Source organism: Rattus norvegicus, chromosome 15 (genome assembly GCF_021556685.1).
Source record: "Rattus norvegicus strain SHRSP/BbbUtx chromosome 15, alternate assembly SHRSP_T2T, whole genome shotgun sequence".
In the NCBI taxonomy this organism is placed as follows: domain Eukaryota; kingdom Metazoa; phylum Chordata; class Mammalia; order Rodentia; family Muridae; genus Rattus; species Rattus norvegicus.
The window spans coordinates 57,747,942-57,773,855 of record NC_141548.1 but is presented as its reverse complement, the minus strand read 5'-3'; the positions used below and the strand labels follow the sequence as shown (position 1 = coordinate 57,773,855).

The 25,914-nt window shown below is 43.4% G+C and overlaps 2 long non-coding RNA genes across 2 annotated transcripts; both read right to left on the bottom strand.

Moving 5' to 3' along the window:
* Positions 1-1,826: 1,826 nt before the first annotated feature.
* Positions 1,827-5,077, bottom strand: LOC102556319 (uncharacterized). Its single transcript, XR_015638357.1, has 2 exons — positions 4,916-5,077; positions 1,827-3,297 (listed from the first exon to the last, which is right to left on the bottom strand). It is a non-coding gene; the product is annotated as an uncharacterized LOC102556319 (long non-coding RNA).
* Positions 5,078-10,522: 5,445 nt separating this feature from the next.
* LOC148001057 (uncharacterized) lies at positions 10,523-15,540 on the bottom strand. The gene is made up of 3 exons (XR_015638356.1): positions 14,908-15,540; positions 13,743-13,885; positions 10,523-11,940 (listed from the first exon to the last, which is right to left on the bottom strand). It is a non-coding gene; the product is annotated as an uncharacterized LOC148001057 (long non-coding RNA).
* Positions 15,541-25,914: the final 10,374 nt, after the last annotated feature.

Sequence of the window (25,914 nt, the reverse complement as noted above, 5' to 3'; positions counted from 1 at the left end):
CTGACCCCTACACTATGTGGCCTTTTGTTGGGCTTTCGTCATTTTGTACAGTGCGTGGGATGTCATTCATGCTGGTGTGTTTTTATAACTCATCCTTGTTACAGCTGAGTACCATGACGAAGCATGACTGTATCACTTTCTCCGCCCACTCATTCGTTGATTGACAGGTGGAGCATTGTCATTCGCTACTCATACACAATTCATACTCAATGCATTCAGACACAAGTCTTTGTCCATTTTAATTTCTCTTGACTTTATATATAAAAGGAGAATTATTGGACTCTACAGTAAATGTATACCTAATTTTTATTTTTGGAATACTGTCTTGCTATGTAACCTTTGGTGGTCTAGAACTTACTATATATAGACCAGGCTGGCCCCAAATTCATAGAGATCAGCCTGTTTCTTCCTCTGTCTCCCAAATACTGGGACGAAGGATATGTACTTCGTTGCCCAGTTTTAAATTGTTAATAGCTTTTCAAAGAGATTGAACCTTGTTTAAATCTTGTTTAAATACATTCCAGCTATTTATGGGGGCTCTTAAGTCATATTCTCTCCAACACTTGGCGTCTTTCGGTTTCTTCTTCTTCCTTCTATTATCTCACTATGGTTTTATGTGTGTTTCCCTGATTAATGAATCTTCTCCCAAGTTTTGCTTTCAATTTGCTTTTCTTCTGCTGATGTATCTACTTCAATATACTCAGGCGTTTAAAGTCATATTTGAGAAATTATTGCCTATCTCAAGCTCACGAAGATTTTCCTCCTAAGAAGTTTCCCCAGAAGCCCCTGACCAAGTTGCTTTCCATTGTTCTGATAAAATACTGTGATCGAAAGAAAGTTTAGGAGGGAGTAGTTTATTTTGCTTCCGAATTACAGTCCATCATCAAGGGAGTCAAGTCAGGAACTCAAGGCAGAAACCAGAAGGCAGGATCTGAAGCAGAGGCCATGGAGGAGTGATTTTACCAGCTTGCCTCCAGCAACATTTGTTATATAACCCCAGATGACCTGTGCAGGAGTTACACCACCCACAGGAGGCTGGGTCCTCCTCCGTCAGTCAGCAGTCAAGAAGATCTCCACAGACCTGCCCACACTAATCTGAAGGAGACAACTCCTCAAATGAGGCTCTTTCTTCCCAGGTGTGTCTAGTTTGTGTCAAAATGACTACATGGCATAGTAGCCTTATGACTTGATCTCACGTACAGATCTGTGATATATTGGAGGTTCATTTGTGTGGATAATACACATGATAAACCTAAGTGAATGAAAAGAAATATAAAAGGAAAACCATGACTGCTCCCAGGTATGGTGAAGGAGAAGGTTTATTGTGGATATGAGAGAGCACAGCCAGAAGCAGTGACATCTGGGAGAGTCCAGAGTGAACATGACCCTGGACAGGGCCAGATGAGGAGAGGAGGGAGGGGAGAGGGGACAGCCAGGAGACCAGGAGAGTAAAGAGTGCCAGGTAACCAAAATGGTTGGATTATATAGAGAAGGGCAGCGGGAGAGGAGCAAGTAGCCAGTCCCTGGACTGGAGAAGTTTAGGGTAGGTGGTGGGTATGTCCGCCATATCCAGTAACAGGTAGGGACTGAGGAATGCTGGGAGAACCTGGAGGGCAGGTCTGCCTTGATATGTTAATCAGGCACCTCAGCCCTTGTCCTGAGTTTGAGACCTAACACCAAATATGTCATTCTTGTTATTATTATAAAAGTAGATACCCAATTTTTTCCGGAATATTTTCCTCCTTTGTACCCATCTCAGACTTAATTGACCACAAATGTAGCAGCTATTCTAGGTGCTGGTCTTTGCCATTGATTTACACACAAGCTCGTTTGCCAAAACCACATGTATTTGATTGTTATAAAGCTTTGAAACTGTTACACAGCTTTTATCTCAGGGAAACAATGTCATTATTTTTTAAATTCTGAGAGTCAGTTTGAACAAAAAGGGTCTTCAACGGTCTCAAGTATGTAAAATTGGCCTTAGAATACCTTAGGCTCTAAAGGGGGGTGCTCCCCTTCCCCCCACACCACAGCCTGCATTTCCACCAGAGCTTAGACTTCAGAACATCAGAGATGCGAATCCTGCACCTATCACTAACCAAGCATGTGGTCTCAGGTCGATTACTAACCTCCATGAGCTTCCCTTCTGTCCTGTAAAGGTGGCATCCACTCTACGACGATGTTGGAACTATCAAATGTGATGTGCCAGGGACACTAAGGGGGTTGTCCTAGCAATTTATGAATGAATAACTAAATACAAGGAAGAGTTGGTAATTATTCAAACTAAATCAGAGAATGAACTGATGATACTCTAAGGCTGTGTGAGAGCAAAGGCGTTTGTGGTAAGAAAGCCACAACGCTAGATTCAGCTGACGGGTCACACAGGATGGAAGGGATGTTCAGCGTCCCACTCCCAAGAGTCCTGCCAAAAACTCTGGAGTTCAGGGATCAGCTTTTCTTTTTCTTGGATTCTATTTAATACCCTTCCAAATTAATCTTCTGATAAAGAAATCAGTATCTAACAAAAATGCTGAGTGCTCACTTAATTTGAATTTTGGGTAAAAAAAGAACAATTTTTAGTACAATAAATGGGACATACTTATATTAAAATATTACACTGAATATCACATAGAATATAGTTATACTAAATGTCAATAATTAAAATTTAACTGCCCGTATTATATTTTATTTGTTTGTTTTAGAGAACCCTGCATATTTTAAACATAAGTAAAACAAATAATAGATGTAGGAATCAATAGTTTGGCAATGTATTTTCAGTCTTTTTTACTATTATTAATTATATATTATATAAAATATAGCATAAAATCTTACCTACAATAACATGATTATTGATTGAGCTGAAACAAGGCAAGACAAATAGATACGTATGAAGCACACAATATTCAATCATTATTTGGGTCTCTATTATTGGTCTAAACATTTCCAGTACATAAGAAATCACATAGTGGTAGACAGTAATAAATTCAGTCAAGTATGCTATTTTACCATCAGCTCAGAGAAAACCGTTCCTTATACATTTTCCCACTTGTTCTTCCTGAGGGGCACATTTTCGTTGCCAGCTCTTCCCTCCTTTGCTGAACTTCCAGTGGTTACGCTTGCGTGCTGTGTTTCTCCACTGATCTGGATTGAGCATCACACACACTCTTCTTGAGCGGTCAGAATAACCCAGGTAAGTTAAGAGCAGCCACAGTGCTCTAGATCCATGAATGGAGGGAGAAGGTAAGAGTTGTCAGTAGGTGTCTGTCCTGGATTCAAGGAAATTTGGCTCTCGGGGCCCTGCGGAAGGAGCAACAGTGAGGCAGTGAGTGAAGCCGGTACCACTGTGTGCAGGTGCCACAGAGGGAGTCAGATGCCCTGGAACTGGAGTTACAGGCGGTGTGAGAGGGAACAGAGCCAGCCAAGTCCTCAGGTGCACAGCAAAGAAGGCTTTCCTTGGTCTGTGATCTTCCCAGGGAATAGCATTAGGGGGGAGACGGGGGCAGGTTATACTGCAAATGAGAGTCGTGAGGTCCCACACACGTGACTGGTGGCTGAGAGTTAGCCTCGGGCTGGCCAGAGAAGGAGATTGAACCTACACTGGAAAATCACTAAAGCTAGAGGCACAGCACTGCTTAGAAGAGCAGATTCTGGAGTGCTAAAGGCCAAAGGTTTGCTTTCCAGAACTGACTAGCCGTAGCCCGACTGTGCATTGCCAGACGATAGCAAATCCAGCAAGGGACCATCAGTTGTCTGCTCCCGCTGGGGTATTTGGCAATATCCCTTCCTTCGGGGTGTCTTTGCCTCTAATCTATAGCAAGCTAGGTGCCTCACCCTGCAGCCACGGTTCTCCTAGCCCTGCCCTGCTCTGTCCTGCATTCCAACCTTCCCAGCTTCCTCAGCAGAGCCCTACCCGTGCTCACAGTCCGTCTAACACTTCCGTTACAGGCAAAGGGCTAGCTGGGCTCCTATACACATTAATCCTTCTGCCTGCACCCCTCCCATTCCCTTCCTGCTTCTGATGGAACAATGCAAGCCTTCAAGACCCAACATAGATCATCAAGAAAGCAAAAAGCAATGGACACAAAGTGCCCGGAAGGATGCAGGAAAAGAGGCCCCCTTATAGACCGCGGACTACGAAAGTCAGTATGGAGTTTCCTCAGAAAGCTAAAAGTAAGCTGTGTGATCTAGCTATCCCAATCCTACGCATACACCTGGAGGAATCTAAGTCAACATAATACAGAGAAAATTGCGCATTTGCGTTTTCTGCGGCATGAATCACAACAGCCAAGATACGAATCTAGCCAGTCGATGAAGGGATAAAGAGAATGTGGTAACTCTATGCAAATGGAGTTTTATTTGATCGTAAAGTGGAACGCAATTTTGTTTTGTATTTAGATCCACTCAGAGAATGAAAGTGTTAACAGAAAAAATATAGGTGGGGCTAGAAGTCATCACGCTAAGAAAAATAAGCTAGACTTAAAAGGTAACACACTTTCAATGATGTGAGGATGAAGAAGATGATGATGATGAAAATGAGAAGGAAGAGGAGAAGGATAAAAAAAGATAAAGAAAAATTCGCCACAGTACCACTTTGGGATTCACAGACTATTTCATTTTTGTCCCTAGTATCTGTCATTGTGCCTAGCTCAGGCTTGTCACTCAAAAATGTGTCTTGTCTGAATTGGACATAATCTCATTTGATTTTTTTTCCAACACCAATCAAAAATCAACATCACATTACTTACGTAACTGAAAACAAAGTCTCAAAAAGAAGTTTCTAGGCCCAGGCTATTCTGGCTCCTAAGACCACACAAAATACTACTATATTATAAACATTAAATTAAACGGCTTTTTTTTTTAAAAAAATGGTTTCACCAGCTATGAATTCTGCTTAAGTAATTAAAATTGTCCTCACCTTTGAAGCTCTTAGGCAATAGGCGTGCACTTTAGGGTATGCCTCAGCCATTAAGAACTGTTCCTGAATCTTCCCTTTGCATAAAGTTGAGTCAGTATCATTAGTTGGGAAATAATTACACAGTACGGAGCACTCAACCCACAAGAGTCTGGGCTTTGTTTTGATTTTTAAATCAACCCTTTTACAGGAAGCTGGTTTTCACCCAGGTAACTGTTGCAAAATATTTACCCAGGTAAGAAAAGCATTAGTCAGCCAATCAGAAGCCCTTCTGTGGTGAGACTTCACCCGCCTCATTACCGTTTACTACACTGGGTATCTAATTACCTTCAGGATGGAGCACATCCTGTTTCCACTTGCTCAAACTCTCTGACTTGCCCCTTGGCTTTCCAGAGCTGGCTAAGTAGTCTAGGGCGACCGGTAAACTGGAGGCTCAAATCTTTCTTGGGGCATACTACCTCACTTGGGGGATGATGGCTGATCATTCAGAAAATAAACACTAGGGTGAGCCAGATCCTAGTCACCACGAAAGGAGGTGGCCCCAACCTTGGTATTCCAACCTGTGCCCTGAGGCTCACACCTGTACACCCTCCTTTCCACACCCTCCTCTCTCCAGGAGAATGTCACACCAATAACAAACAGCAGACCACTTACGCCATCAAAATCTCTTGATAAGCTAATTTTCACAGTGTAATGAGCAGAAAATACGCTTGGTGTCCTAAGTGGCTGTTTTTAAGGACCTGCTCTGCCTCTTTGTAGCAAGTTACTTGACCTTGAGCAAGTTACTCAACAAGCCTGTGTTTGTAAGGAGAGGATAACAATGTTGTGGGTCTGTTACAACAGAGCACAGCTGTCTGGTACAAAACCAAATACAAGCTTTCCTCCCTAGTCCCTTCCTCTGTCCCAGAATACTTTAGATTACTGGTTCTCAACCTGTAGGTTGTGATCCTTTTGGCAAACCTCTACCTCCAAAAATATTTGCATTACTATTCATAACAGTAGCAAAATTACAGTTATGAAGTAACAACAAAAACATTTTTATGGTTTGGGATCACCATAACGTGAGGGTCACGTGAGCGTTAAGAAAGCCAAGAGCAGCTGCTCCAGAAATAGACTGTACAAATCCACCCAGCTCAACCATCAGAAGGGGTCACCTACAAATCCGGATGCCTGCAAGGTCTAAGATAAAAATATATTTATTTTTATTTTCAATGTGTCAGTGTGTTTTTTAAAGGATTTTATGTAGCTTCAGCTGGCACTGAATATACTATGTAGCAAAGACTGACCTTGAACTCCAGATTCTCAGGTCTCACTTCCCAAGTGCTACACTTAGAGCTGTGCCCACTGTCTCAAACAGTATTATTGGACATGCTCAGTGAATATGTACCAGGGTTATGAAATGAAAGAACATGTCACTGAGATGCACCTCTGTGGATTAGAGTCAGTACATGAGTACCTGGCTTAATGTTACTAAATCCTAAGGTGTTTGTGTTTGTTTGTTGTTTGTTAAAATACAGAAAATCGAGACATTCATTTGAAAGCTTCCAGTTAAGCTAAAATTCAAAACACATTTTACAAGTCAAAAGGCCACGTTATCAAGCTTAGAAGATGGCTCGGTGGACAAGGGCACTCACCACCAAGTCTGGTGTTGTGGCTTTGATTCCTCGACCCATTTGGTTGAAGAAGAGAACCTACACCACAAGTCGTCCCCCTGCGTGTGTGCTTTGTCATGTGCTGGGCAACGAGCACGTGCAGTGAGCATTTAAGTAAATAAATGCAGTTTCAAGAAAGCATACTTCACTTTGCAATCTCCAGGCAAGGGAAAACTTCAAAGAGGGCCACACATGTGGCACTGGACTTGAAAACGAATGCAAATCCCATGACCCCTGTGTCGTCTCCCATGCTCGGCAAGCCCACACAAGCCAGAGAGCGATGACCACAGACAGCACGCATTTGAGGAGCTCTCGCAGAGTGGCTGCATTACTTCACGAATCCCCGGGAGCCTGCAGCACGGGTGTTATTATGATTGCTATCACACAGGTGAGAGCACCGTCCCAAGATCATCCCTTTGTTAACAGGTAGCAATGACATCAACTATCTGTTGTCCAGACCCAGGTCCCTCCATACCAGGCAACACATAGCTGGGGAAGACAAAGGAGAGCAGCTCAGGGAGGAACGGAGTCATGGAAATTTAAGCTGACTTTGAGTTTTCTATATAGCTGAAGATGACCTTGAACTCCTGGCCCTCTTGCCTTCACTTCCCAAGGGCTGGAACTATAGGCATGCCCACTTGGCTCAGAGAATGTAATGTATATATGAAGATCTATGAGCCAAGAGAGTATGCTTCATGAAGAAGGGCCTCGGAGAGTATTACCAACACACAGACAGCCGACCCTAATGTTTAAGTTACTAATACCTAAGTTCTTTTAAGAAACAAGAAACCAAAGCCTTCATTCGAGAGTTTTGATCAACATGGGTCCTGGGCATGGGTTTCTAGGCATAAAATATTACTTCTGTCTGAAGCAGAGCACTTTCCACTGACCACCTTTAGCTGAAGGCACTTTGGGCTGAGCAAGCTCACCCACATGTGTGGCTTCCAAGCTGCTCAGCCAATAAACAGAGAGAAGCCTACACTTAGGAAAATTGGGGTCAATATTTGTGATGCTCATACAGTCCTGCAGACTAACAGGATGTGGGCACAGAGGCAATCACCAGAGTATGACACACCTCCCACATGCACTGGGGGCCACACCCTGGCCGGCCCACCACCACTGTCTGCCTGGAACACTGAGGTGAGGATGGAGGGCGGGTGCCAGCTCTGACTGGCACAAGACTTAGGTTTGTAGGGCTGCAGGCATAGCCTACATCCTGATGAGGCTAGCATACACTGGCAATAAACCATCAACAGCGAATTAAAACAACAAACACCATTCCCAACAGTTGTCTACCCCTACGCCCACTTTTGTTGAGTGGTCTTGGCAGGGCTCTGCCTGAGCAAACTGGTCTAGTGCAATTATGGGGCCAGTTATACTGTAGAAGTCAAGGGTAACTCATGACTGAAAATGGAAGGAAGTCCGTCTATCAGGATGTAGAACTTGTCAACCCCAAAGTTTAACTTTCCACTAGTAAAAGGAAGATTTAAACTTCTTCACAGGCCAATATAAAATAAAATACAATGTGGCATAGTAATCTTTGGATTCAGACTAATCTGGACTTCAATTCTAGAGCCTTTAAAAATATTTTTGAATCATTTGATTATTTGTATCTCACACTCTTATCCATTAGCTACCGAAAAGAGCCTGCCCTAGAGACTAAGCGAATGGACTGGGTCCTTTTTTATTCGGCAGGAACAAGAAACACTGATAAACATCCTATATTCAAACTATTTTAGATCAGGGCCAACTCACATCGATTTATCGTAAAATTCTAATTGGTGGGTCTTTCCATATTTCCTATAGTGAACAACACAAGCCCTTGTCTTAATAGTTGATGGAATTTGACCTTCCTGTTTCAAATAATAGTTATGCATAAAGCAGATAAATCAGCAATGTTATTAATACCCTAATTTATATCGCCAGCCCAAGAAACATGCTCATGAGATTAACTTCTTTCTTACAGTTTATTCCAGTCTCTCCATGTCAGTGATTCTCAACCTTCCTAATGCCATGGCCCCTTTAATTCAGTGTTTCATCTTGTGGTGATCCCATCCATAAAATTAGTTTCATCACTACTTTATAACCGTAACTTTGCTACTGTTATGAATTGTAATATAAATATCTGATATGCAGGATATCTGATGTATAATCCCTGTGAAAGAGCTGTTTGACTCCTCCTCCCCCACTTTGGGGTGTCACCAAAGGGGTGGTGACTCACAAGTTAAGAACTCTGGTGCTCTAGGGGAAGAAGGGGGACCGGTGTGGTGCTAAGTCTGATGATCTGAGTTTGATCCCTGGAACATACATTCATAGGGACATGCACACATACACAAGTGGAGGAGGGAGAGAAGGAGGAAGAAGAGAGAGGGAGAAGGCACAGAAGGAGGAAGGGAGGAAGGAGTAAGTCACAGGAGACATATACAATAAGAACACACATGCTTTATATTTTCCAGAGATGATCCATTTATTCTATTCAATTAGCTTTGTGAATCAAGATAAAAAAATCTCATTTTACACATCCAACAAATGAAATATAAAAAGTGACTTATTAAGATGATGATAGCTAAGTGAAAATCAGAAGAATGTAGATGTTTAAATCCCTATCTTAAGTGCCTTTTCAATCTACTCCAAAGGTAACCAAGATGAGCCCACTCACACTTTTGTTCTGAGGTCTGTGGATTTGCACACCAAATGTGCTGTTAGGCATCTGACCAACTTGACTCCTAACCAATAGTCTTGAATTCTTCTTTCTCTTCCAATCCAGTTTATGAGCCCATAAGACTGTTTGTTCAGGAAAATAAATTTGACAATCCGTTGTGACAGCAAGAGCCAATGTATTCGCATTCGTTGGATCTCAGCCTGGCAATTTGCCTGTGTCTTCTGGCATATTCTGATGAAATTACCATTCAACTTACAGTATCTGTCCTCACAGCCCTGAGTGAATTCCCGTGTCCCATTCATCTGTATTTTCATCTAGCCAAGATGTCAGCCCGATGTCTTATTTTCCATTCTGCCCAACTCACCAGTAACACGATCTGTGAAACAGCACATCAAAATGGAAATTGCTTCTAGAATATGTAGTTGTAAACATGTGTCAAGTGTATCATGTGACAGCTTTTAGAAAATACAGTTCAGATAGAATTAGGAGATGTAGCACCAAAGATTGATTTGTGTTTTTCTCTCCAAACCAAGAAAATGAGATTTCCAGAACTCCGAATTTAAAGGGGGTGGTTTTGATATTTAAGCAGCTCCCTTTTCTGAGTCTTCCGGGTCACACATCCATTATTTTTACATGGAGAGAATGATAGGAGACTAATTTGCACTCTGTGAAGCCTTCACCCCAAGCATTTGATTAATAATAATTACTGGTTTTCATTGAATTCCTACTGTGTACCAAGAGTTTTATGTACTACTCAAGGAAACTTAGAACTACACTGGAGAACTTAATAATTAGACCACACAGTAAGTAGAAATTCAGGATTTGAACTAAAAATCTATGCCCTTGACTACTCAGGTATGAGTTTAATATGCCCTGAACCTTTTATCTTCAATAATGGAGTTAAAGATTTAGAAATGTGAAATGCAGAGTGTCGAGTGGCTCCTGGAATAATTCTATTCTTTTGTTGTGTTGAATTAAACTGATACTAACTTCCCTTATCCTCCTCAGCCCTGGATAGCCCGGTAGCTGACAGCAAATACAGTGTCCACTCCCATGGAACGGACAGTTCAGACCAACACTTCCTAAACAGTCACACAAGCAAAGTGAAACGGATTCTAGCATCCTCCACTATATTGAATGCGAAGACAGATATACATTTAGAAGTCCTGAGAGTTCTGGCAAAAATGTCATAGCAGAAAATATGAGATTCGCAGCCTATGGAACACCTGCCTTTACACTTTAATATACTAGTTTGTTTCCTGATACTATAATAAACATCACAACAAAAAGCAACTTGCTGAGGAAAGAATTTATTTGTCGGACACATCCCCTTTACAGTCAGTTGTTGAAAGAAGCCTGGGCAAGAACTCAAGAGGAACAGAGGTAGAAAAAGAGGTTGCTACTGGTTTGCGTAGCTTGTTTTCTTATACAACCAAGGACCACTTGCCCAGGGGTATCACACTGGGCTTGGCCCTCCCACATTAATCAAGAAAATGCCTTCAACAGACTTTCAGAAGTCAAAGGGATGGAGATAATCCATCAGTTCAGGGTCCCTCTTTCCCAGATGACTCACATGAGGAAAACAGCACAATAATTATAGGGTCTCCAACAGAGTCTGGTGGTCAGTGACTTCAAACTGTACCTAGTATGTTCCCTACATACTTGACTTCATAGTAATTCTCCCATAGCAAAAGGCACTGGTCTCCCGCCTGAACCCAAGCATGTTTTAAAGAGCACATCCTGCTGAGGAATGGGGAAGACAGCAGGAGAAATAGTGTCAAGAATGATGAAGAGAATATCAACCCGAGGGGTAAGAACTGACAGGGTCATTTTGTTAGATATTCATGCCACTCACGTGGCAGGAAAGACTTTCTCTGCAGCAGAAGCACTCTGTAAACTTTGTATACTTTGTAAACTTTGTATACCCTCTTGGCAACAAAGTAGCCAGCACCCCCCCAACTCCACTCCCACCCCCAGCCCCACTTGAGGCCCTCCTACACCTAGGTCCCTCTCTGAGACCTCCCTAACTGCCATAACTGTCACAAAGATCATCTCCAGCCCCTCAACAGGACCCTCCCCAATTTATGCTAATTTTAACTGAAAAGTCTGAACAAAACTCACCAGTCCCTGGACAGGAAATTCCACCAATCCCTGAGCTCCTGAAGCTGGGGTCTTGAGCTCCCACCAATCCTCACCCTGAAAATCTCTACCCTAGAAAGTCCACCCCACAAGAACCTCTATATAAGCACTGTACTGTGTGCTCCCTCCAGGGAGTACAGGCAGCCACCCTTGGATTCATCCCTCTTCTCCCTGGACTCTCCAATAAATCACTTTCATGAAATTTGCTATATTCTGTGACTCAGTGGAAGAAGACAAGAAGCAGTGAAGAGAAGAAGGGAAGAGGAAGAGAGGCTGAGGCTCCTGAGCTCCTGAGCTCAGCTGGGGATTCCCCCCCCCCCCCCCGGGGATTCCCTCCCCTGGGGATTGCGGTGCCTCTGCTGAGGAGGCTTCCTCTCAGACCTCTGTGGTTCCTGGGCTCCATATTTCAGGATGCCTTTCCTTGGGACACTGTCCCGCCTCAGAGCTGTGTGGTTCCTGGGTGTCTGAGTCCCAGGACATCTTCTCATCTGAGCAGAAAAGCTGACATTGACAAGTAGCAGTAGAGATGAAGAGCTGTGAAGCTTCGGATTCCAATAGCGCCTTCCATTTTAGACCTAGAAACACAGTGGTGCTAAAATGTCTAAGTGGAAACACTCCATATGTGTATGTGTATATGTATGTGTATGTCATGTTCATGTGTATATCTGGATACAATAGCAATTTATGATTCATTGTGGCCCTCTGTGTTCCCACATTTATTAGCTGTTGAATAAGTCGATAAGGTAAGTCTTGTCAATACTTACAGTGCACCAGAGGCATGCATGGTCAACAAAATAATGCTGAGACAGAATTCAACCCTTTCTATATACAGTTGTGGATTGTAGGTCAAGCAAGCATCTACCACTACTGTTCACAGCCACCCTCCAGAGAAAGCATCGCTAATACTCCATAGACGAGAACACAAAGCCTTCCTAAAGTCATGGGGTTCTAGAACAGGACCTCCTGACTCAGGAAGACTTTAACCAGACATTCTTTCTGGTTAGAAGCCCCTGGAATTATGGCTGATAGCCTGCTATGATTGCCAGGTTTGGGGTTGGATAAGGCAAATGCTAAATCAAAGGTTCTTGTCCCTAAGGAGCACATTAGGGAACAAGTTAGGACTTATCAAGAGAAGAATTTTCCGAGCATTGTACAGTGTCTGTTGGATGCTTGACTCAGAAAAGAGTGGCAGAATTCCAGAGAAGACAAAAAATGAGTTGTCTAAAATGATTTCATTAGAACAGGCCATGGAGACACATGTCTGTAATCCCGGCACTTGGGAGGCACAGGCAGGCAGATCTCTGTGAGATGAAGGCTAGCCTGGTCTACAGAGCTAGTTCCAGGACAGCCAAGGCTACACAGAGAAGCCCTACTTCAAAAATAAACAATCAAAAACAACAAAAAGCCCACAACTACAGCAACAACAACTACAAAAACCAAAACCAAACAACCTCAAGATGGGAGAGCCATTTATTTTCCTTACCTCTGTCTAAGCAAAAAACGAAGATAATAACAGATTTCCTGACTGCAACATGGAGAGATGCTATGGAAAAGACTCCTTCTAAAACTTTGAAGAGAGCCCAGAGGAACCCACTCGGAAGTCAGGCAGCCGCTCCCCTCCCCTCAGGGAACTCATTGCCTTTCAGAATCCACAGTCTGGAACTCTAGGAAGTAGCAACCATGTAACTTCTTGAGAAGTAACTCTCAGTATTGATACGTTTTATCCAAGTGGCTTCCTTAACCACTATAAAGAATTCACAAAAGGTGGGCCTTTAACTAGGAGCTCTCTGGGCTTTAAACCTCTGTACAGATCCAGCCATGTCAAAATGGTTGTCTGAAATGACAAGTTTTACACATCTCCTCCCTTGGGGTACACAATCCCATTTCTTCTGTGGGGTTGGGGCGGGCAGGTAGCAGGGTTTATACTCAGTTGGTTCAGAGTTCCACTAGAGATGCGTGTGGGGGGGGGGGGTGTGATGTCACAACAATGTGTCCAATGCCACCAGACTATATCTTTAAAACTGGATATGTTTTGTGTGTATTTTATCTTTAGAATTAAGAGTAAAGAGAATTTGTCTCCACAACCAACCATCCAGATGTGTACAGCTATACAACCCCAGCACTCAGGAGGTGGTGAGGTAAGTTCTGAGCACCCTGGCCAACACAGGAAGACCCTGCCTCAAATGTTCAAAAGGACAAAACAAAATGACCTGGAATGGGAGTCACAAGCAGGGTAACTGGTACGTTCTTAAGTGACAAGCAGTCTCTAGAAAACTTTGGAAAACATCACAAATGACGACAGAAAGAAAAAAGGGCCGGGCATGGAGATGGCGTAAGCTGTTTGCTGGAAGCAGAATGAGTAACTCAGGTGACTCACGACTGTTTCTGATTGTTCAAGGATCCGTCCTACCCGCCATGGGGTTATCAGAATCTCAGAGTAGCACATAAGGCTTCTGTGCAGTCCTGTTCAGCTAGAGAAACCAAGCTTCCGAATTGAGCTTCAGACTCTAGAACACACAACTCCATAGAGAAAAATAAAAGAGAAGCTGTCAGGGAGCAAAAAAGAAGTTTGTGGGAGTTTGTTTTTTGTTTGTTTGTTTTGTTTAAATAGGTTCGGAGTTTCCATTGGAACAAGAAAATTCTAGAAAGAGCGTTGATTGTTACATGATGATGAATGTATGTTTTAGCGTACAACTGTATCTTTTTTTTTGTATGAACGTACTTAATGTCAAATTGTACCTTTGGAAATAATTAGACTATATTTTATCCGAAAACAAAATAAAGATTCTTTTAAAATCTTAAAGGAAAAGATTGCTAAAGAACTTGTGGTCATTGGGGGAGGGGTTATTTTTCATAAAAACGGGTTACTATGGAGACAAGGCCCGCCCATTTAGCTCTGCAGACATCTGGTCTGGGTCTTCGGCTCTGTTAGGCCGAAGTTTCCAAGAAACTCAATCCTTCTTGTCTACCCTCTTGGATCTTTGCTCCCCTCCCCCCGCCTCCCTCCTCTCCCCCCACACAACTATTCAGAGCCCTAACTTGACATTTTCTTATTTTATATTGGCACGCACCCATGTAAAACAAACAAAGCACACAGGACGGAGGGGGAGGGGGAGGTCAAGGCCCATTTCGGAATTAAAATAAACGGCCAGGGAAGCACAAGAGACCACGGTTGATTTGGACAAGTTCAGCTGTGGAAGGAAGTGTCAGACAAGACAATTGCTTCCAGATCTCAACAGGCCAGGGATGGGGAAAGCAAACGGTACCAGTTATCAGAAGGAGTTCACTCGGGGTGGAGCCGAAGTTAGGGGAGTGGATGGAAAAACAAGGATGGGAGTTAAGGGCCCTGTGCATTGAGCTGTCGCTGAGAAGGCTCTGTCGGATGCTGATTAGACTGTGGTTTGAGGCAGGGAAAGCAATGAATTACCCAGGCCGAGGCAGGGGAGCAGAAAGGGGTGACTTTAGTACCAGCGCTGATATCCCCATGGAACTGAGCAGAAAGGCTGGGACTAAGCAATCACAGATGTCACACAGCCACTTACTGAGTGGGTGGTGGGCTGCCCAGGTATGGCGTTCTAGGAGGGATGAAGAAACTGAAAGAAAAACACTGGCCTCTTGCACTCTCGATCACTGGAAGAAGACAGACCTAGCTGGTGTATAGGTTTGTAGGAGTTCTTCTTAGATGCTCGGGCACCAGGGCGTCCAAAACCTTACAAAACATTAGGTGTGAAGCCAATTGTGGTGGCTTTAATCTCAGTACTTAGGAGGCAGAGCTGGGTGGGTCTCTGTGAGTTCAAGGCCAGCCTGGTCCACACATCCAGTTCCAGGACAGCCGGGGATGCACAGAGAAATCCTGTTTCAAAAAGAAAAAAAAAAAAAAAAAAAAAAAAAGGAAAAGGAAAGAAAAACAAACTATCAGGTTTGGCCGACTATAGATGAAATCCAGTAAGTCTCTGTATTCGTGTTAACAGCTGCAGAGCGAGCAGATGTACTGCTTATAAGCTGTCTCTTCCCTTTTGGGAGCTACAGCACAAGCCCAGCTTCCTCCCATAACATGGAGCCAAGTCATTGGCCATGGATTTAAACAATTCCACCCTTAACAAGGGGCAACTGTGTGCCTGAACGCCAAAGTCTTTGAAATGTCCAGAATCCTGGGCCTTGCAGGAGCCATGACCAGAGAAAGAGAAAAAAAAAATCATAAAAGCATCAACCAACTGATACGTCACCTCACACAGGATCCCAAGTGTGGCAAAGAGATAAAATGCAAAGGGAGCCCCAGAGGTCAGAAGAACCGGGGAAAGCAGGGTTGAAATGGTTCCTGGAGAGCCACGCTTACATAGAATGTGTGAACTTGTGTTACGTTAATCCAGCATTGCTGACACTGCCCATAACACTTCTTTGAAAAGTTTATTTTTCTTTCCAAAGGATAAAAAAAAACTTACTAGTATCTGTCATATTTCCTTCCTTATATATTTTGTTCCTTTAGCTGCCAAATTCTCTTTGTGACTTTTACAAGATTATAATTAGCTGTGCTACGTACGTGAAATTTAACTATGTGCCCTATACACTGTCAAAACAGGAGCTCAGCAGAAAATGAGCACCCCTCTCCAAACACACACTCTCAAATTCATTGAGCCTGGTTTTCACATCTGAAAACCGTCCCTCTTCCTTAGGCACCGTCCATGATGTGTTTTTCTACCTTCTGGTGGTTTTTTTGCACCCTCCTAATATTGGGAGGGTTGGACTGGACACCCTCCAAGGTCCTTTTCAAGCCTAAGTTCTGTGAGAGATATGGGATCATAAGATATATGGGGAATTCTGACAAAGAGCAAGGGGCCAGGCGAACTGAACCCTTACCCAATGCTGGCACTGGTGCACGTGAACTGCCGCCCCTTCCCTGTGATGTCACAGGTACTGAGGGACATGGATGGTGTGAGGAATGGAGGGAAAACAGCCTATTGGAAGTTTCATTTTTTATTCAAAACAAAACTAAACAAAAACCACTGTGGAATTACAGCTTCAAGATGTTCCTGCCACCTTCCTTCCCTCCCCACTTCTGACCTGGTCCCTAAGGTCCTCCCGTCTAGAAACTGTAGAGATCACCATCTGCCCGCCGGTGTGCTGATCTCCCAGTGGTGGTATGGTAATCCCTGCAATAATGCTTTGAAGAATGCACAATAGGACGGACACTCTGCCGTCAGAATTCACACTGCTCCCAGAGGCCAGACCCAAGGTGCGGGCTGAAGCTCAGGTCACCCTCCGCTGGTATTTTGTCACACTTGGACAAAGGACTCCAGAGTCAAAGGGCAGCTAAAGCCACGTGCCCAATATGAGGCTGAGAGGAATTCTTGGGAATCATTATTGCTGAGCATTGCCAACTGGCTTGAATCGCTTCTCTTCTCCCCCACAGACTGGCTCTTTCCTGACCTCTGCTCCATGATGAAATGGTATAGTACTCACATCTGTTGAGGGAGAACCACCAGTGCCCTCTCTCTGTCTCTGTCTGTCTGTCTGTTTGTCTGTCTGTCTGTCTGTCTGTCTGTCTGTCTCTGTGTCTCTCTGTCTCTCTCTTAAGCTAGTTTATTTTTCACTTTGGGGTTTGTTTTTTGTTTGGTTTGGTTTGGTTTTCAGAAACTGGGTCTTATGTAGCCAAGGCTAACCTTGATCGTGCAATTCCCCTACCTCTGCCTCCTGAGTGCTGGGATCACAGGTGAGCCACTGAGCTGACAACATGGAGGCCCTAATACTTCTTTCTACCATTAATGGACTGGAGCTTCTTCTCAGGCTTCCTTTCTTTACTCTCTACCTAATTCCTGTCCTTGCCTGAGGCTTCCTTGCAATATTTAGCAACGGTCAGGCCGCTCTTGCCTCAGAGGCACCCACCTGGAGAAGCCAGTGGCCTAGAGCTGTCACATGGTTTGGAAGCCACCTTTATCTCAGTGAAAAAAAACTTCTCTGCTCACCTGAGGTTTGTACAGATAGGTTCTAAACCTCTTCTATTGTTGCCGATGTGGTCTTCATAAAATCTTATGAAAGCATGTTAGCTACGATAGACTTTAGGTAACTGTTAGACCGGGATTTAGCATCCAGGCATTTGGAAAGCAGCAACATTCCTGAGGACCTGGCAGCTTCATCAGCGACTCGTGATGAAGTTGTTGAAAGGAACTTGAAACTTGATTGACAGAAATTAGAATAATAACTGTAAGGAATGTGTTAATTGGGTCCATAAAGCCTGAATGTTAATGTGTTTTTAAAATAGCATTTTTCCCCATTTTGTGAAGAATAAATACACAAGCCAGTCGAGAACGGCCTACATCTGAGCTCCATGCCTGATGTCTGAACCTGTGTTGTGTTTCTAGCACAAGTTAACGCTGAATGAATGAAGTACAAACCATACAGGCCACTGAATAAACAGTCCGTGTAATTAATTCATGACCCAAATCTTTTAAATAGTGTCACCACACTAGTCTCTGAGGCACCTCGATGAACAGCTATGGCTGTACTTAGCAGTCTGTTGCTTGTGTATCTGCTTTCTCTTATGCCTTCATGTGATTTACAAACTGTGCAAGGCAGACCTTTGCTTAAGGGTGTGTATGTCAAAGGTAATTGTCATTAGGGTATGTATGTCAACTAATGTGACCTTGGTCTCATATATACACACTCAAGCTAACTGGTACACTTTATAATGAGGAAAAATGATCACACTTAACCAAGGCTGCTTATCCAATTCCATCTAAATGTGGAAAAAGCAGTCTCAACTCATACATGTTATATTGGGTTGTAAATTAATGACACCCCTCAGAAAGACAATTGGACAATGGGCAATACCCTTTACACGCTGATGACTATAACCCATGAATTAAAGAAAATTCTCCAATAGGTATACACATGGACGTTGTGGTTTGAATATGCTTGGCCCAAGGAGTGGCTCTATCAGGAGGTATGGCCCTGTTGGAGGTACTGTGTCACTGTGGGGGACGGCTTTGAGAGGCCTTCCTCCTAGCTGCCTGGAGGTTGGTTTTCTGTTTGCCTTCAGAACAAGATGTAGAGCTCTCAGCTCCTCCAGCTGGCGCCATGCCTGCCTGGATGCGGCCATGCTTTCTGCCATGATGATAGTGGACTGAACCTCTGAAACCATAAGTCAGCCTCACTGAAGAGTTGTCATGGTCATGGTGTCTCTTCACAGCAAAAACACAAACAAACAAACACAGAACCTTAACTAAGGCATACATCTACAAAACACGGAACGTGGCAATTGGTTGTTGGTTTATGTAGAAAGAGAAGTGAAACAACCTCAATGGTCACTAGTAGAGGATTAGTTTCATCAATGTGATGCCTGAATATGAAGCAATGCTTTGAGACCGCTTTTATATATTATATTTATTAATTATTTTCTGAATGTATGTATGGAGATACACCAAGGTATATCTCTAGAGGTCAGAGGACAACTTGTGGGAGTCAATTCTTTTCTTCCATCACCTGAGTACCAGGGACCAAACACACCACCAGGCTTTGTGGCAAGCTCTTTTACCCATTGAGCAATTCTGTCAGTCCCCCATGCAGCCATTGTTAAAGAATGAAGTTATCCAGATAAAAATTAAATTATGTATATTAGATATTAAATGAAAACAAAACACAAATTGAATACATATTACATTAAGCAATATGATGGTGTTTGGTCTTTGTGAATGTATAATTTTTATCAATTATAGCTCAATAAAAACTGAAGGGAAAATCAACCTGCTCAATTAAAAGTGGATAGTACATGTTATAGAAAAAAAGTATTCGAAGATACCTCTACTTAAATATCAAAATAACCACCTTCTTTTGTGCTATGCAACGTGCTGAGGAGGACTAGTATCGATACAGAACCCTGCAGTAATTCCAGGTTTATTTCAAACCTGTCTCTCAGGAAAATACTAAACTTCTATATTTGCCTTTTCTTAACATACTCGAACATTTCAGGATGATTTCAGTTGACTTTGTTTTGAAGTTTTGTTCTCAAGCATTCAAATACTTATACTAATAACATATGGATTCTATAATAATCTCACAATGGCTGTCATTGTTATTTAAAACCATTTTCTAAGAACATTCTCTTAATGTATACTCATTGTGCTTGACACTGGGTTAATATGGATACTTCCCTACAAGTATACATGGATTTCTCTTAATGTGACTGTCTTAGCTAGGGTTTTACTGCTGTGAACAGACACCATAACCAAGGCAACTCTTATAAGGACAACATTTAATTGGGGCTGGCTTACAGGTTCAGAGGTTCAGTCCATTATCATCATGGCAGGAGCACAGCAGCATGCAGGCAGGCATGGTGCTGGAGGAGCTGAGTTCCACATCTTCATCTGAAGGCAAACAAGGAAAGACTGGCTTCCAGGCAGCCAGGGGAAGATCTCTAAGGCCCCTTCCCCAGTGACACACTTCCTCCAACAAAGCCATACCAACTCCAACAAGGCCTACCTCTTACTAGTGCCACTCCCTGGGCCAAGTGTATTCAAACCACCACAGTGATTATCTCCAATTCTTTCCATTTCCTTCAAATGGCATAACTCCTCCTCCTTTAGAGCTAAAACCATTTCTACTGTGTACATATACCCCATCTTTTTCTCCATTCCTCTGTACCTAAATTAAGTGTGAATCATGCTGTGACAAACATTGATGAACAAGTATCTCCATGATAAATTGATCTGGAGTCCTTTGGGTAAATATTCAGAGTGATATTAGAAGACCATACGGCAGATCTCTTTTTAGTCTTTTTTGAGAAACCATATTTATTTATACAGGACTGTAAGCCAGTCCAGCCAACATTGAGTCCCCTTTTGTCTGTGTCTTCTCCAGCATTTGTTGTTATTTGTTTTCTTAATGATTGCCATTCTGACTAGAGTGACATGGAATCTCAATGAAGCTTCCGTTTACATTACTCTGATGATGAGTGAGGCTGATCACTGTTTCATACGTTTACTGGTCATTTGTGCTTCAATTTTTTTTTAAAACTATTCATTCTCCCATTTGCTGAGCTACAGTTCAGTTGGTAGAGACTAAACACATTTTATAACAAATTTATTCTGATACTAGATAAATAAGCAAAACATGCATAAATATATCATGCATGCTTGAGAAGTTAAGAAAATGGAGGTTGATTTGTCTGTTGAACTTAGGGAGGGTACTAGACTTTTGTATACATTTTTGCTATGGTGATAGTTGAACTTTATAAAATTTTTTTAATTAAGAAAAAATGACAACTTGGGAGGATGTTCCCCATGACCTGTCTCCCACTGCTCTGGTTCCCTTTTACTATTTGCACTTCCAACAGGTACTAGGCAGTGTGTCTGACGACTCTAATGAGCTTCCTACCACGCGAGTGCAGAGACCACAGCTCACTTACTGTATTTATTTTGATTGGGATGGGTCAGTTTAGTTTTTTGAAGACAAGGTTCATCATGTAACCCAGCTGGTCTTGAGAACTCACTAGATAGTCCTTGAGAAACTCAAAGCAACCTTCTCGCCTCTGTCTTCCCAGTGCTAGAGTGGCTAATGAGCCCACTCCGGCACACCAGTGGTTCATTTGTTTTGAAGTTCCCGGGGAAGTGACTTTTAACTTTTATCCAGTTGTTTCTTCAGTGGTAAAGTTGAAGTGCTGGCCACAGTGATAGTGGACATTTATTAGGTGATGGTCCTGGGTCTAGCCTCTTACTACTCTCGGAGTGGATTATCCCATCCCGTCTCCAAAGAACACTAAGGAGCATCTTTGCAACTGTACCCATTTCACAGATGAAGAAAGAGGCTTACATTACAAAAGCAAGCAGAGGAATCAGGATTGGTGTTTACAGATCCATGTGCTTATAGAGCTGCGACAGAAGCAAGAACAGATGAAATGACAGGCTTGTCCTGTTTAGGAAATGCTTTAGCTGTGATCACCAGTGTCCTTTCTTTCTCTCTAGGAAACCCTTCCAGATAAATGACAGGTATGTGCCTGGCTGAGTGGAAACAAGGTGAGACAAGCAGTAGTGTTAGCAGGGGCCTAGCCACACCTGAGGCAGAACTAGTGGTACCTCTTCACATCTCGTCTTCAGCCACCAGTGTCCTGCTCCGGGAGTGGGTCACCAGGGAAAGGGTTTCCCTGTGTTTTCCTTTCCGTCAGCATACAATGACTTTACTTTATCAGCAGTAGACGAGGCCAGGCGATTACAGACTTGAGCTGGGTAAACAGTCTCCATCTTGAGGCTTAATCAGATCACCTCTCTGATCTGGTTTCACATAGCTGCCACAGCAGTTTAATTCTGTCTCTTGTCACCATCTGATAACTGACATTCCTCTGCAGTGGAACTTACCTTTGCTATGCTGTGTGTGTGTGTGTGTGTGTGTGTGTGTGTGTGTGTGTGTGTGTGTGTGTGTGAGAGAGAGAGAGAGAGAGAGAGAGAGAGATTGATTTATTCTCCTGTGCATATGCAAGTTGTTCAGCCTCTTCAGAAGTCAATCTACCCTGCCTCTCGCTCGTTTAGTTCACTTGGTAATGGCTCTGTTTGCTGAGAGTAGAGACCAGTCAAGAGGCTCCAGCCCTGCTCTGAGTTTTGCTACAGCTTCCTCTGCAATCCCAAGGCTCCTGCCCGCCTGTGAAAGTACAGCAGTCTCACAAGACATACTTGGTTGTCCTTCTGCCAACTGGGTGCCCCCTAATGCAAAAATTCTATGAGTATTTGAGTTTTCATGGTTAAAATGGCGTCTAGCAAACACAAGAGTAAGTGACAGTCCAAGTTTTCCAGTTGCGAGGTGTGTGTCTCCACAGAACCATCATCTACAGAACTGGATGGACTCCGGGTAGCATTAGCTGTCAGCTTGAGGCCTACCTACCACCGACACCTCAGCTCAAACATTTCCCAGGGTGTAAACAGAATAGGATAGGGGATGATTAGGGACTTCCCTGATTTTCCTCTTGAGTGAAGAAGAAGCTGCAGGTGACTGAAGTACGGACGCTGTGCAGCCTTTTCTTGTGGACCACACCCAATACTGAGGGACCGGCTACTTACAGCCTGATCTCCGTGACCTCTATCCTCAGCTCCCCTCTGAAGGACAAGCTGAAAAGAGGGCATTTGTTATCAACAGCTGATGCTTCTGCTACACTAATCAGGCTTCCCAGATGTGGGGTTGTTTGTTTTCGTGTGTATCAGAGTCCTTGTGTGCTTCCCAACAAACCCTGGGCAACGGAAGCCGATGAGGAACTGATGGAGTTCAGGTAGCAGAATAATGGCTGGATTCACCGCCATGGCTGCTGGAAGCCCCTGTCTTCATCCTTTTCTTTTTTAATCACTGGATCAAGAATTCAAGTTTGAAACGGGAGAATTTGAATAACTGGCCCTATCTGTCAGGATTGAGAGACCAAATGTATTCCCTTATGCTCCCCAGTGGGAGGGAACATCCCAAGATTCATATAGAAGGGGAAGTTCGCACATACTCTGCCACACAGAAATGTCACGCATCCTCTATATCACAGCTCAACAGGACAGCATCTGAGTCTTTTGATGAAGCATCGTTTCCTTTTAAAATGCGTAAAACCGAGTCTCTCATAAATCCAGTGGGGGCGGATTTCAGATTAACTCGCATTGGAATTCCTCTGTAAAGGTTGGAGATTTTTCCAGCTAAAGTTTAAATTTAAATACCCATGAGGTTTTAGAGGTTGTGGTTGAACAGCATGGTACTGACACTTAGCAAAATTCCTGCTGGCCGCACAGACGAATCCGGGGGACTCAGGTCTTATCAACTTCCTCGCACCCCTGGAGTGCAGGACAACGCCACACTTGGCTGCTTCGGAGCATAGCTGTTACTATGGAGATGCTGGGATCCAGCCCCAGACCTAACAGCACCTGGGTTACACCAGCTTCTGGCTTAATAGAGGCTGGAGGCGGAGTAGGGGAAGAAGAGCACCCATGAAAAGAGGGAACAACTTTCCATGGTCAATAACGAGGCTCCTTGGGCAATAAGCAGAAATGAGATCAGTTACGGTGCTGGACTAACTCAACAGGCCAAAGGCAGGGGTGGGGGAGGGGTAAAAAGGGACGGGAAGGTCACACAACAGGACGTTTTCTCATTCCAGAACCAAGACCAGGAACTCCCCTGACAGAAATTATATTAATTTCACTAGCAAGAACCTAATTCCACAGTATGGTAATAGAGCAAAGCCCAACGTGCTTCCCCTGCTCTTTCATGGTCAGCAGGACTTTCTGACAAGTGAGAAAGGGGGCTACTTCAACACTGGCAAAGCAAGTCTGGAGTGAACACCAAACCAGTGGCCCCTAATTCAACTCGGCTCTCATATGGACACCATAAACCTGGAGGTAGCCTTCAACCCCACAGGTTAAGGCCTCAGTCCCCAAGCCTGCCCTGCTTCAGATGCCAGTCCCAGTCAGTCCATCATACATCTAAGCAACAGGGCTGTAGATGTAAAGACTGAGGCTCCCACGGTTCCCTGCAGTCTGACTAATGTGATGGTTCATTTGGATTATGAGCCTGACATGGTCTAGATTATCTAGAAGGCAAACCTCTGGAAGACTGAGAGACTTTCTAGATTGGGTTAACTGAAGTGGTAAAATCCATCATCCTAACTGTGGGCACCACCGTTCCACTGGCTGTGATTCCAGACACAGAAGGAGGAGAAACTCCACAGAAGTAGCATAGCTTGTTGCTTCCTTCCCAGATGCTGTGACCATCTTCCTCAAGCGCCTGATGCCAGGATAGCTGGCCATGATGACTTACTCTTTAACTGTGAGCCCAGACAAACCCTTCTTCCTGACTTTGCTTCTGTCGGTTATTTGGTTGTAGCAATGAGAAGAGTAACTAACACAAGCAGTTCCCTAGAACATTTCAGAGAGCTCAGGAAAACACGGAGCATGTTATAAAGGTTTACAAAGCAGCAGATGAAAGAGAAGCAAAGGTCAGGGTAAGGGAGCAGGCCGGTTTCACCATCTGTGAGCCTACCATGCTTGGCCACCCAGGGACTCGCTCAATGAAATATTTTAAGGATTCTATTAAATCTTTATTACTCTGATGTGGTTGGTTGCATCATTGGTTTGGTAATCAACTCAACTTGTGGCCATTCTTCCTTCTCTGGGGGTTTGGAACAGGAACAAAAGTCCCAACTCAAGTCATGCTTTGGTCTTTCTAGTGACCATTCTCCATCTATAAGCTACTCAGGACCCCTTCAACCCGAGTGCTGTTTAGCAAACAAAAGGCATTCAGGTTAATATAGAGATTTCAAGGTTGGAGAAGCTTGCCAGGAAGGAAGTACAGTTACAATAATGATATACTCCCCAATATCACATAGTTATACCTGCAAAGGTGCATAAAATTACATGCACAGAGATGCTTTACTGGGGGTTGTTCAACCAATAAAGATATTATTGTTCAACAAAGGGTGTTGGTAACCACCTACCAATGGCACTGTCCGATATATCACTATATATTCATATTGTGGGGGCAAGTGTAAAACAGGGGTTACTGTATAGAGTTACAACAGAGCTCTTGATACATTAAGCACGGAGACAGCAAGGTGACAGAAAGGCATCACTCCATTTGCCTTGGTAGTTTTGTTTTCCTTGTAAAGTAGGGTCTTCATATATAGCCTAGGCTGGCCTTAAACAGAGACTCCCCTGTGTCAGCCTCTGGAATGTGGGAATAGATCTTCATTGCCACACTCTGCTTCTATTTGAACTTTTGAAGGGAGTCTAAAAATGGGCAGGCTGATGACAGATAGGTGGGTAGGTACATAGATAGATAGATAGATAGATAGATAGATAGATAGATAGATAGATAGATAGATAGATATAGATGCTAGATAGATGACTAATTGAATACTAGGAAAGCAACTTGGAAAATGCGGGAATAGAGGGTTTTTCCCTGGACTTTTCACTGTGAACAGGTCCTCTATTTAATTAAAACTAATTTAAAATGTCATAAAGTAAAAATTAAAGGCATAAGATTGTTCCCTAACAAACAAAACAAAGAACAAGAAATAATAAATTTCCCTCAATAAGGTTGCCTCTGTGGAGCTAGGAATACTGCTTGAAGTCTCAAAGTAGAAACAGCCTTTCAACCTCACTACTCTGAATGTCCCCCTGAGCCTGGTCTCTCGTCAGCTTCAGTGAGAATTGGCCCTTACTCTGCCTAGTTACTGAAGTAACTGAGGGACAGACAGAAGCACCCATGGGTCTTATATAATAGCCCTTCTCAGGAGGTAGAGATGCCCAAACACTTCCCCTACATAAAAGTCAGTGGTCCTTAAAAACAGGGACCAGAGAAGTCTCAAATGGTCCTGTGATGTTGGTGGCTGTTCATAATGTTTATGAAGCCAGTAGTTGGTCATTCAAGTGAAAAGATTTCTAACCAGTTGATAGAAGGGTGTATGGGCTGGTTTTGTCTGACTTGACCCAAGCTAGCGTCTTCAGAGTGGAAGGTTCATCAGCTGAGAAATGTCTATGAGATCCAACTGTAAGGCGTTCCCTTAAGTATGGAATGAAGGGGAAGGGCCCAGCCCATGGTGG